The following is a 12430-nucleotide window of genomic DNA, read 5'->3' on the forward strand; positions in this document are numbered from 1 at the left end:
ATCTATGAAACACCAGAATAACAAAATGGCAATAATAGGTCCTTTCAATCAATAATTACTTTAAATATAAATGGATAGATGAATGCATAAAGAAAATGTGTGTGTACATACGTATTATATACACACACACACACACACACACAAACATACGATGGAGTATTATTCAGTCTTGAAAAAAGAAAGAAATCCTTCCATTTGTGACAACGTAGATGAACCTGGAGGACAACATGCTAAGAAAATTAAGTCATATGCAGAAGGACAAATAGCACATGATCTCACTCGTATGTGGAATCTACAAGAGAAAAGTCAAACTGATAGTAGCAGAGAGTAGAATGTTGGTTATCAGATGCTAGGGAAGGGGAAATGGGAGGTGTTGTTCAAAGGATACAAACTTTCAGTTATGAGATAAATAAGTTCTGGAGACCTAATGTACAGCTTGGTGATTATGGTTAATAATACTGTATTGTATACTTGAAATTTGAAAAGAGTAGATCTTAAGTGTTCTTACCACACACACAAGGAAAGGTAACTATGGGAGGTGATGGATATGTTAATTCATTTGTGGTAATCATTTCACAATGTATTCATATATCAAAATATCACATTTTACAGCTTAAATATATACATGTTTTATTTTTCCAAAATCAATTTAAAAAATTTTTAAATGGTGAAAGAATAAATTCTTCTTCCAAAGATAAGAAGCAAGGGGAAAATATCTACTGTCACCATTTTATTCAACATCATACTGGAAGTCCTAGCTAGTGCAGTAAGACAAGTAAAATAAATAAAAGGCATACAGATTGAAAGTGAAAACATAGAAGTGTCCCAATTTTCAGGTGATATAATTGTCAATGTAGAAAATCTCAAGGAATATAAAAAGAAAAACCTCTAGAACTAATGAGCTGAGCAAGGTTGTAGGATACAAGATCAACATACAAAAATCAACTACATTTCTATATAATAACAATGGATATGTGAAAACACATTAAAAACACAAATGCGTTTACAATCACGCCAAAGAATATGAAACACTTTACGTGCAAATCTAACAAAACATGTACAGGATCTCTATGCTGAGAACTGCAAAATGTTGATGAAAGGAATCAAAGAAAACCTAAATAACTAGAGACATTCTGTGTTCATGGATTGGAAGTCTTGACCTAGTAAAGACATAGATTTTCCCCAAATTGATCTGTAGATTATGACAATCTCAGCAATTTCTTTGTAAACGTGGATAAGCTTATTCTAAATTTGTATGGAAATGCAAAGGACCTAGAATAGCTAAAACAATTCTGAAAAAAAAATAAAGTGGGAGAAATCATTCTACGTAATGTTAAGATTTACTCTGTAGCTATAGCAATGAAGATTGTGTGGTACTGGTGGAGGGATAGACCCACAGATCAATGAACAGAGAATGAGAAATAGATCCACGTGAATAGGTCCAACTGTTTTTTGACAATAGTGCAAAAGCTATTCAATAGAGGAAAGACAGCCTTTCTACAAACAGTGCCAGAGCAATTAGACAACCATAGGCAAAAAAAAAAAAAAAAATGAAACTTGATCTAAACTTCACACCTTATACAAAAATTAACACAGAATGGATCATGGACTTAAATGTAAAACATAAAACTATATAATGTTTACGAAAGAAATAGGAGAAAATCTTTGGGACCTAGGGCTAGATGAAGAGTTTTCAGACTTGACAGCAGAAGTACAACCCATAATAGGAAAAATGGATAAATGGGCCTCATTAGAAGAAAAAATATTTGCTCTGCTAAAGACCCTGATAAGAGGAAAAGAAAAGCTACACCCCGTGACGATAAAAGAATAGTAAGAGGGAGCCTTGTGGTGATGGAACAGTTCTGTATCTTGATTGTGGTGGTCGTTACACAAATCTACATACATGATAAATTTTCATAGAGCAACCCACACACACACACATACATAAACACACAAATGAGTGCACATAAAACTGATGAAATCTGAATCAGCTCACTGGACAATACCAATGTCAAGGTCCTGCTTTGATACTGTACTATAGCTACGCAAGTTATTACCACTGGGGGAAGCAGGATGAAGGGCACCTGACATGGCACCTCCCTGTACTTTTCTGTTTTTTTTGGAAACTTCCTGTGAACCTATAATTATTTATAAATACAAACTTAATAAATAAAATTTTACATTAAAAGAAATGGATGCCTACCGGCCGGTTTGTAAAAACAAAATAACATTCTTTCACTAGTACTGTTTTGATCATGTCTGGATCTGTGATAGCCAACACAGGCCATCTACCATCATAAACCCTGTTGGGAAAACAGCGCTGATTACATTGAACAAGCTGGATTCTACAGCTGGAGCCACACTTGAAAGTCCAGACTTTCATCCTGATGTTACAGAATCCATACATCATTTTTTCTATGTTTAAAATATTTCATTATAAAAAGAAATTTAGGTTAGTAAATAATTGAAGGTAAGTAAATTGTCTAAGAACAAAACAATAATTAATTAGGAAAGTCCACCCACTCGGTCATGAAAAATTATAATTTTGAAGATCTATCAAAAACATGACAGATGCATATGACCTAATATTAGATGAAAACTGTAGACATACTGATCACAAATATGGAAAAATATGTCTACAGGCATAAAAAGATTTGGAATGCTCAAAAAGTGATAGTAGGTTTATGAATGATTTCACTGTCCTATTTCTAAAAGAGGCTCTGGACTGAGATTACCTTGCATACGGTGAGGGCATCATCCTAACAACAAGTCTATCCAATGAAAGTTTCCAGAATACTCACCCCCACATTTTTCCATACTTTTTAAAACATTTATTGTCAAAACCCCAAAAACCCTGCAAGGAGAAACAAAATTAGATTACTAATCGAAATGTATTGAAACCTACCTAAAATTGGCACAGAAATTACTGGAATCCCATGAAATCAGTCTTATTGTCTTTCACTGGCAATGAGAGGGAGCTCTTATTCAGAGATGTCTTAGGGAAAAGAAGAGAAAATAGAGGAGATATCTGAAATGGAGCATTTAATTTTTAACATTTTACAAGTATAGTAGATACTAAATGACTTACCCATGTCTATGGATAGTAAGTAACTCCTTCTCTTCCTAAAGTATTTTCACTTGTGCCCAGGTTGTCTCTGAAATTAAATAACTCTCTGAATTATTAGCTCCAGGGACACGACAAAACTGAAGCCGAGGGAAAGTGAGCGTGCCCTGCACACTCTTTCATCTCCTTGTTAAGCATCCTTTTCATTTATCTCATGAGCCCTCTCTAGAATTCTAGCAGAGTTAGGAGGTTTAAGACACCAGTGACCTCTTTTAGTCTAGCAGATTTAAATAAGTCTAAGGCATGTTTGTTGAGTGAGAAAGTGAGTGAGTGAGTGAATGATTGAATGACAACGTGGACCTGCCTTCCAGTTTTCCAGCTCAACATGGAAAAGGTGGGGAGAAGCCACCACTCCACACAGGACAGAAAAAATTAAAACACTTGTTCTGAGTTTTCATTTCTATAACTTAAAAAAAATCTCCCCATCACTAAGTTTCAGTTGTGATGATCTGACTATGCAAAACAAGGCCCCATAAACTTGGATCTTGGGGTGCATCTACTAAGGAGCTGATCTGAGAAAATTAGAAAGGAAATTATTGCTTTTTAGGATGGAAAAATATATGAAAGTTCTTAGGCAATAGTTAGGCACTGAAGGCCTCAGTTGGGAGAACTGGGATCTAAGAAACAATCCTCAGGTCTGTGGGAATCTAGGCAAAGACCAGACTACATACAAGCCTCTGCCTGCTTGCAGTCTGGACGTGAACTTGAAACCTTCCACACAGGGACCAGACCCTGGGAGAGGCATCAGAGCTGAGTTAACCACAATGGCCCCACTGAAACGCACAGTCCATGTGTCACCTAGTACATTCCACTCAGTTATACTAATTTTTAGTAACATTATGCCATCACCTCCCTTCTAGTGTTGTTGTAGAAGTGAGTCTGCATTTGTTTAAAAAGAGTAGACAACTCAATTAGTGTTTAAATATCTGAAGTCCATTGACAGCCACCATCTGGTCTCAGCATACGCACTCACTGCTCAGACTCACCCATAGGGCGCCTCCTCTGAAGGAAGAGAAGTAAAGCAGAAAGCTCTTGTTCCATCTCTCAAATCCCAAAAGATGTCACGGGTAGCAAAACGGGGAATAAAGCAATGGATATAACTGCAGGGGTTTAGCAGTTCCTGAGAGAATTCAAGTTTGTGCAAAATACCCAACGGTGAATCCTGGGGCTGCCTAATAAACTGAAGATTAAAAACTACCCAGAAGGGGGCCCCAGAGGCCTAGTGGTTAAATTCAGCATGCTCCACTTCAGCAGCCCGGAATCAGTACCCAGGTGCGGACATACACCACTTGTCTGTCAGTGACCATGCTGTGGTGGTGACTCACACACAAAAGGAGGAAGATTGGTAATAGATATTAGCTCAGGGAGAATATTCCTCAGCAAAAAAAAAACAAAAACTACCCAGGAGGAAGGAGGGGAAAAAAAGCTACCTTATGCTACAAACAGGAAAGTCTGCCTCTTGTGTACACACTTAATGAGCTACTACTGGGAACTCCCTTCTTTATTTTCTCCTAATACTAAATGCGATTGTGCTTTCCTGGGAATCTGCACCTGGCAGAAAGAAAATCCTCTTCTCAATGCTCACAAGTTGGAATATCAAGTCCTATGCTGAATTGGCCAGAGAGCTGGGCTGTCCAACAGAGGCAAAACCTGAGACTCCTAACAGCTGACAATAGACCCCTGGGGTAAACCTGGCCATGTGCTGGGTGGGGCCTATAACACCATTTCTGGAAAGAGGAAAAGCTCAACAATTCCTCCTGAGCATGGGCATTGTTACTATGGAAATAAGCTGGGGTTTGCATTCATAAGAAGCAAAATAGGGGGCCTTCCTGGTTGCTTAGTAGTTAAACTCATATGCTCCACTTTGGTGGCCTGGGCTACATGGTTTTGGATACCAGGTGTGGACCTACACATTGCTCATCAAGCCATGCTGTGGCAGCGTCCCACATACAAAATGGAGGAGGACTGCCACAGATGTTAGCACAGTCACTGTTCCTCAAGCAAAAAGAGGAAGATTGGCAACAGATGTTAGCTCAGGGCCAGTCTTCATCACCAACAACAAAAAGAAAGAAGCAAACCGGGAAGCTCAGACAACACTTACCTTATGGTAGCTCAGAATATGTCCCAAAAAAGGCAGAGGTGTCGGCCCAGGAATTCCCAGCTTCTTAAAAAGGCCATGAGTATAGGTCCCATACCTATAAAGTGAAAGAGAGATCCAGGTCACAGGGATTGTGGAATAGGTGCTGGGGCTGGCCAGTCCCTGACTCAGAACTGGAACACTGAAGAGAAGGAGGTAACGTGGAGGCGATACATAACAGCAACTCCAACAGCAATAATTACATTCACTCACGATCTCCTTTCGCACCTCCACTGCGAGACCCACAGAAAGTAACCATGAGTGGCTAAAAGCAGCTGAAGTCTCCATGGTCCCAATCCTAGAGTGAATACTTGACAACTGTTTCCAAACTTGAGGGCCCCTGAGAGGGTCAGGCTGGAATTCTCCCAGGGAATTCACTCATGTCCATTTAGCAGCTTGACTCTCCCATGATTTAGAGATTCTCATTCTAGGTAGAAAGGGGAAAATTTTTTCTGCTCGAATGAGATTTTGCATAACTACATCCACTCAACAACATAGAGTTACTGAGAGCCTACTGTAGCATTGTTCTTACACTGTGCTCGAAGACTTTTGTGATTTTCCTTCCTCTATGCCCTGGCCCGATTTTAGGATTTGGTCCTTCTTAAATCTGTCTTCATACAGGCCTCGGAGCAGCCAGGGTTCTTATTTCAATAGAGTGAAGACTGTGTTCAAGCTTCCATTGGCCTCGTAGAAATGTGAGCATCTTTCAGTCTCGCCCAAGTCCGTGTTGTCAGGCAGTTTGGTTGACTTGAGCTAAAGATAAGGGTGATTGACTCATATGTTCCCCAATGACTAAAGAATCCATTTCCAGACGGTTCTTCCTCTCATGGCATCTGGTTCTCCAACCTGCGATACTCATCTGCTAAGCACGGTGCCAGGGAACACTCATTGTTCAAGATGGTCAGTCACAAAGCAGTTAGTTTACTGTTTCTGTGCATTAACTATCTCAGAAACCCATTAAGCTGGCGCTCCCTATGGCAGGCCTGCCTGCAACTAATCTCTCACGTGTCATGTGTGGAATCCCACAACTGGAGGTTCTGGATCCTTGCAAGTCTTCCAACTCTAATGTTACTGAGAGATGGCAGAATGGAGGAAGAAGACGGGGTGAGGGAAGAAGCTGCTGGCAACTATTTTAACCATGAAGTTTCTAGGCTTACAAGACTTGCTCTGGAGAGGCAAATTAGGAAAGTATTGCTGAGAAGTATGCAATGTATAAATGGTACAACATGCTCTACACGGGCTTTCAGCAAAAGGGTAGGGGGCCTTCCAAAGTTCAGGTATCCTCCTGTTGATAGCAAAAGATGCATAATGCAACATAAAATGAGTAATCATAAAATGTTCCAGCGAGTGAAATTAAGACTTTGTCTCTTCTTTGGAGATTAGCCTTTAAGGCTGTACAGGTTCCAAATATTCTGTATAAATCCAGCAAATCTTATAATATGTGATAAAATAAACCCCAAAACATGGCATGAAAGGACCTGTGTTTGAAGCATCCAACAGAGGCACCTTGAGCAGACCCAGCTGGGCACTGGGATCCTTCCTCCAGAACAGCTGATGGAAGCATGAGCACTAACTGACAGAAACAGGGGTGGTCTCGGTTAGTCCCACCCAGTTCCTTCCTTTGCCATCACAACCACGGCAAATCAATTAAACCAATTTCTACTTCTGAACTTTCAATGTGTGACATGAACTCGCAGGTGAGGCCAAGCAATTGAGTGAATGTGTCAGCAACCCTGGCCCCCAAGGAAAGATCTAGTCTAGTGTCTAAACTCACATGGTTCCAGGTCAAGGCAGACGGTGGGCTGGGTGAATTCCTCAGTTTCTTTCCAGCTTCCCTCTTTTGGGTAGAGTAATGAGGCTTTTGGTACAAGTGAAGGTGAAAACAATAAAGCCAATCTTTTTTATTATGTTTACATTGTATTGGCATAAGGAGGCCATTGTCTACTCTACAGCTACTGACTCCTGCCTGCACCAGTGTCTCCAAGGCTATAGTGTTGTTCGTCCAGTGCTGACGCTATCTAGTGACAGTCCTGCTGCCAGACAGACCACACAAAGAGTGACTTAGATGGATGGTGTCCTTGTCTCTAGGCTTCAAGCAGGTGAGATGCTAACCCTGCTGCCCATGTGGGACCAGGACTGAGGATTATCTCTGCTCTGAGGGAAAAAGAATATTCTTCCTCTTCATCCTGACTCCTACCTGGATGCCTCTCATATCGTCACTGGCTCACAGTCTCGCTTACTCACCTGCACTGAGAGATTAAAAGAACCTGCTGGGCAGGGATATTTTTTAAAAATGTATACAATCTACATCATAGAAGTATATATTTGTGCCCTAGATTCATATTCCTCACTTTATTCCACAACGATGAGGTTATTTATGCACTTTTCTAGCCACAAATACTGAACCTACATCCCTCTTTTATCCTTCAGAAAGTAAATGCTGGAAATACTCTTATTTCAGTAAAAAATCTAGTGAAATAGAATGAAATTAAACCACATCAATTAACTTTAAAATGTTATCATTCAGAAAATATGTTGTGAAAATACTCGCAATTACTAACATTTCTTTCAAAGAATTAAAACCAGATTTATATTTTCTATGTTTGTATCTGTGTTCATGATTTCCTATTCTCAGAAAGTGAGATGGAGACAGAGGTCAAATGTGACATGGAGGGGCCTTCCCTACCCACAGGTTGAAAATAAATCCTCTCTGAACCTGCACTATGATACCAGGATCCCACCATTGAAAGGAATTCCTCTGCTGGATGGTTTGATTCACCCTCCTGCACTGTAACTTACAGGGAAAAATATTTAAAATCCAAATTGGTTTTTGGGGCTCATACCTTTGCAGTCTGCTAGCAGATTTCATATCAAGGGGAGAAGAAATCTCTGTACTGATGCTAACCCTCCCAGAGACTGGAAGGAAAAGGTGAAAGGAAAGAATACAATTTCAATATTTCAGCCAGGTTTCCTCTGCTCTAAAGATTCCTCATTTAGGGGTAAGTATTTCTGCATATTACAGGGTGAGGGAATTGAGTCTTAGGAGGGGCTACAAAGGGGAGGGGAACAGCAAAGAAGGAGGAGCTGACTCTGAGAAGAGGGGCAGAGCAGTTTCCAGCCTTAGCAAATTCTAGGTGCTCCAAGAGAATTGTGTACATGGTGCCCGGTGGTAGGAGGGAGGGAAGCAGGAACCACCTGACTGACACAGGGGTCAGTCCTTTACATGTCCTTTGTAGTAAACACAGAGCCTGGAAGGTGAAGATAATGAGACAAAAACCCAAGCCACTTCCTTCTGCCTCCAGGATCCCCAGAGCTTGGGAAGGGGGTGAGGACTCCACTGCCCGGGGGCCTGTTGGTTTTAAACAGCCTCTGCTGAATTCTGGTTGAAGAGTCTAGGTCCACACTGGTAGTCAATCAGAAGATCAGCCCCAGGAGCAAATAATGTCAATAAACCCTTCCAACTACAGAAATTTTGGGGGAGGGGGAGGGATGCTCCTTCAACGGATCTGGGTCAGATCAAAGATAACCTCTCATGTGTTGCTAGCACCCAACGATTAAGCAACTTCCTTTTTGTTAACTCTTTAAATCTTCAAAACAAATAAGGGAAAGGGGGGCTGATTAGCACCCCAAGTCCACGGTTACAGAGGACACAAGCCTGGACAGTTACTCACAGATAGAGGAGCACCAGGCTGGTAGCCAGGAGAACCCAGGTTTCTGTGGAAAAGCTTGGGGTCAGGTCCATGACTTTCCTTCTGAGATTCTCTCCTCTGAGTTTTCCTTTCAGAAGTCAGTGCTACTGTTTGCAGACCTGTGGATACAGAGCTTCCCTTCCAGCCCAGTGGAGATTCAGTGAGGCTGGAAGGTTTATGTGCTGGGAAAGGGAGTGGTGCTGCAGCTGCAGCCAGTAGAAGGGCCACCTGTGCTCCACCTCCAGGTGCCCTCTCCCCCCTGATACTTGGCACAGCATCATGGACACTCCAGTTTGACCTCCTTTGAGTTCATATTCTGTGGGAAATCAATAAACAACTCGATCAGTGTTATCAGTAAGCCCAAAGGTTACAAAAACTCAGTAAAGCTACTGGTCTTCAATCTCTAACCTGTCCTTGACTCCATGGCTGCATGCACTCCAAAATATTTGAAATCCTTCAAACTGGCTAGGCCTACAGATCTTTACCCATGCACTTTCCTCTGCCCATAAATACACCTGTGCCCTGTGGAAGGCTCCTACTCATCCTTCAAAACCGAGCTCAGACAGAACCCCATCTGTTAGAGTCTTTCCTCACCAACCTCCTTGAATAGATATAACCACTTCTTCCTCTGGACTTCTTCTATCTCCCCCCAATTCTATTATTGTCCTCTCTGACCTCTAGCACCATTGTTGGTTTCCACACTTAGTTCCCTTATCAGATTGAGACCTTCTCAAGGGCACAATCAGGGTATTAGTCACTATGATGTCCCCAGTCCCTAGCAGAGTGCCTTATGCAGAGGTGGCATCCAGAAAGGTTACTGGAGTTGAGTTGGTAGAGGTGGAAATGCTGGGCCCCATGCGTGTCGTTTCCCTATGTCTCATTGGTGACCACACCATCTTCCTGTATATTTAATACAACAGGAGGGCCCGGCTGTGCCTGGACCACCATCGCTTCACATTCAAGCTGATCCATCATATTCTGTTGACAAGAGGGCACCTGAGAGAGAGGCAGGATATGGCCAAGGTGGTGATAGCTGAACCAAGTGGTATCAACTCATGCTGCTTCCAGTCCGGTCCCCCAGAGGGTCCTGCAGTAGACAGTCAGTAAGACAGATCCTTGACCAAAGACTGGCCCCCAATCTCTGGAAAGATCAATGTGCAAGAACAATGGGTGTGAACGGAGTGAAGAGGAGAAAGCAGCCTGGATGGCCGAGTGGACTCCAGCCGCTTTAGCCACCAAAGATCTCACCACAGGCAGCACACAAGCAACCAGGACTCCAAAAAGATGACACGAGCCTTTACTCCAGGGAAAGGGGTCAGAGCAGATGGCTTCCTGCTTTTTGACCAGTGGGGGAATTTCTAACTGGTGGCTAGGAGATGGTAAGAAGAAAGCCTATAGTAGCAGTCATTGTCACCTGTGAGCTCCCCACCACATACCTGATAAGAAAGATCTGAGGGCTGAGCATCCGGAAATTACACCAGCTCATTATCATGATTCTGACCCATGCTCTGTGTTTGCAGGCCTGAGAAACTGTGGGTTGTGTGGAAATCAAAACTCTAAACTCGACAGAAACAGAGACATTTAAGCTGTGTTTGTGCATTTCCTTCTCTCTTTACCCTTTCTCACCTTCAGCCCTTCTGCAGAAAGTGATAGTCTCCCCTCACCAACTCTTTCCAACTCTCTGACCTGAAAGTCCCCAGCACTGTCTGTCACTGGCCTGAGTAGGTCTCATTGGTAAACTAGCTCATGGCCTCCTTTAATTTACTTTATACCTTGTCATGCAACCTTAAATTCATACCGTCAGGGTTTGTCATCTATGGGTTAAGATTTTCTTAAGGAGGCACCTGGTAAAATCCATAGCTGCCACTGGTAAGTGTAATGCATGAATGCATCTACTCATTCGTGCATTGATCCCAGGACAAGTGGGTGAACGTTATGTGTAGGTATCCTGAAGGCTGTGGGCTAGAAGCCATACAGTTCCCTTCTTCAGGAGCAACATCCCACTAGAGGGAGAGAGACACATAACTGTGCTCAGAACACGGATTACCACTGGAATCTCTGGCATAATAGAGCCCTACAGATAGGTAATTAAGGAAAGCAGTGGCTGCAAGCTGCAATACTAACAAAGGACAGATATGGGAAGCTGGAAGATGATCCCCAGGAAAAGTAAGGTAGAAAGTCCCAGGAATTCCAATATGTTTCTGTCCCATTTTTGTGCCTTCCCTTGGCGCTGATAAAAAGGGTCATGCTACCACCCCAGTTTACAGATGTAGAAACTGAGGCTCAGTGACAGCAAATGGCTTCCCAACAGCAATTGATCACAACATAGTATAAATAAGATAATAGGAAGGGACACTGAAAAGGCTGCTGCTGCCCTGAAACACCAATATCCAGAGTTTGCCATTTCCTGGTAAGGACCACTATGGGAACTAGTCAGACCCAAGGCTGGAAGAGCAAACTGGTTAAAATTCTGGTTCCTATATCCATGGAGACTCTCACAACAGCTATCCCATGGATCTTCCAGAACAGGGATTCCAGCTCGTCTCAGCAGGAACAAAGACAGATGCAAGTCAGGAAGATACTAAGGGCATTGTTGGGTAGGATCTCCCCTCTATGCTCCGAACCAGAGAATTACACAGAGTACATCCAAATAAGGAAAGACTAGAGTGTCATCTGATAACTATTGACAACTTACCACTCTCACCTAAGCACAAAGCCTTTCTTATTCTTCTTGGAAACAAAACCTCAAAGGAAACTAATATGCGTTCATCTTCCTCCAAAATGCATATTCAGCTACAACGATTTTGTAACTAAGCCGAATATGACCATCTACCTGTCGTAGTCACCCCAGGGCCTGGTCCAGCTGGTTGAGATCTATCCCAAGGGCGATAGGCTAGTCATTGCTTAGCACTAAAATGTAGCCAGTACCACGTGCTACCCAAAACAAATGGCCTTGTTCTGCAAGGGGAAATAACAGAAAGCGTGATCTCTGTGCCCCTTCATTCCACAGAAGGGAACACCTAACATGAAGAGACTCCCATACTAACAGCTGTGCTGCATGTGTGAAGGAAGACACTGTACGTTGGAAGAATACCCCACACACCCTGTCTCTCGTCTACTTGTTTGTGTACTAATGGGCTCATAATGTACTTTCAAAACTCTGTTCTAAATGCTTAGGGTACAAATATAAATAAGACCCAGACATTATTCAGGTTGAAGATAGAGACAAATTAACAGATAATTATAGTAGCATCAAGTTAAAATACTCACACATGTATAAGAAACACAATGTCCTCATCAACAGAGAGTGGCTCATCTGCTTTCTCACTCTCCTTAGTAATCGGTCAACATTGAATCTCAAATAACATTCAGGGAAGCATTAGGCTCAGATATCAAGACAGGTGAAGGTTGTCAGGGACTCAGTGATACAAGGAGAACCATCAGTCTGATATTCCTGTTCTTTTATATTCTTAGCCCAAG

At 42.2% G+C, this 12430-nt stretch overlaps 1 pseudogene; it reads right to left on the minus strand.

Annotated features, from left to right (window-relative positions):
- LOC131422902 (cytochrome P450 3A12-like) overlaps positions 1–9003 on the minus strand; it is a 34417-nt pseudogene extending 25414 nt beyond the window's left edge.
- Positions 9004–12430: the final 3427 nt, after the last annotated feature.

Source organism: Diceros bicornis, chromosome 26 (assembly GCF_020826845.1).
Source record: "Diceros bicornis minor isolate mBicDic1 chromosome 26, mDicBic1.mat.cur, whole genome shotgun sequence".
Lineage (NCBI taxonomy): Eukaryota > Metazoa > Chordata > Mammalia > Perissodactyla > Rhinocerotidae > Diceros > Diceros bicornis.